This window comes from Marmota marmota, unplaced genomic scaffold, assembly GCF_001458135.2.
Source record: "Marmota marmota marmota unplaced genomic scaffold, marMar, whole genome shotgun sequence".
In the NCBI taxonomy this organism is placed as follows: domain Eukaryota; kingdom Metazoa; phylum Chordata; class Mammalia; order Rodentia; family Sciuridae; genus Marmota; species Marmota marmota.
In genome coordinates this window covers 661,901-662,956 of record NW_026000051.1, presented here as the reverse complement: position 1 = coordinate 662,956, position 1,056 = coordinate 661,901, and the positions used below count along the sequence as shown (strand labels likewise).

The following is a 1,056-nucleotide window of genomic DNA, read 5'->3' as shown; positions in this document are numbered from 1 at the left end:
TCCACCGTCCGCAAGGCCCCGGCCCCCTCTCGGCTGGTCTTGTTTTGGTGCGCCGAGGGGGCGGGGCGTGGGAAGACAAGCAGCGGGGCGCCGCGGGCAGGCCCCAGCCGGATGCTAACGTCACTTCCGGGACGCAGGGGTTTGACCAATCAGAGGAGCCCGTCGAAGTGAACTGGAAAGCTGGACCTGGGGCCACGCCCCCAGGTACGCCCCCTGGGCGGGGCGGCTCCCCACAAGCGCGGCCCAGGGCGGGTTCGGCGCCCACCTCCCGCCGTTTCCGTTTCGTGGTTGCTTTTAGTGCCTCAGGTGTTTCGGGAGTGGTGATAAGGATGGCGAAGGAACGTTTCCTTACCTTCGGTCTTACTCTGGAGACCTAAAACATGCTCTCACCCAAACGCGTCACCCGTGCAGAACGCAGACCCCGAGTCCCCGGAGACGGCGAGCGTCATGGGCAGTGCACGCGGTGCGGGTGCCCCCGAGGCGCAGGTGGCTCGCTGTGACCCCGCGGGGGCGCCCCGTTGCTCACGCCGGGGAGAGCGGGCAGGAACCCCGTGGTGCGACTCGCGCCGAGGGCGAGGGCGCTGCGACAGTCCTGCCGGGGACAGCCCCAACCCGAGACTGAGCCGGGGCCGGCCGGGCAGAACGGGACCCCGGCCGGGGAACGTTCCAGAAGGGGCGTGGCCTGCCACAGGGGCGGTGACCGTTGGGGCGCCCGGCCTGCGAGCCAGGACCGTTAAGGTTCCGGCCGCCTGCGCTCCCCAGCGAGGGTCCAGACGGTACCCAAGCGGTCGCGGAGTCTTCTTGGAACGGTGCTTCCGCCCGGCGCCTCTGACACGCTGGAGCTGCCCGGGAGGGTGCCAAAGCCACCCGCGTCGTGCCCTGTCGTGCCCGCGCAGAGGTCATGACGTGGGCCGGGCCGGGCACCAGTCCAGGGAAGGACGTGACTGCGAGCTGCCCGCCCGGGGCTTTTAGTGCTGACGAAGATGTTTCTTCTTATGGCGGGAGGGAGGGGTCCAAGACCAGACCTTAATGCGTCTTCGCACCAACACGGTCATA

General features: G+C 69.0%; 1 protein-coding gene across 3 annotated transcripts in view; it reads right to left on the bottom strand.

Moving 5' to 3' along the window:
• The window catches only part of Setx (senataxin), an 86,555-nt gene extending 85,704 nt beyond the window's left edge, over positions 1–851 (bottom strand). For 2 of the 3 annotated variants that reach the window (XM_048812835.1, XM_048812836.1), the window contains exon 1: positions 353–851. The gene's annotated coding sequence lies outside the window, so the exon portion shown is untranslated. The remainder of the gene's footprint in view (positions 1–352) is intronic. The other variant, XM_048812839.1, reaches the window with a different exon arrangement.
• Between the last annotated feature and the right edge of the window lie 205 nt (positions 852–1,056).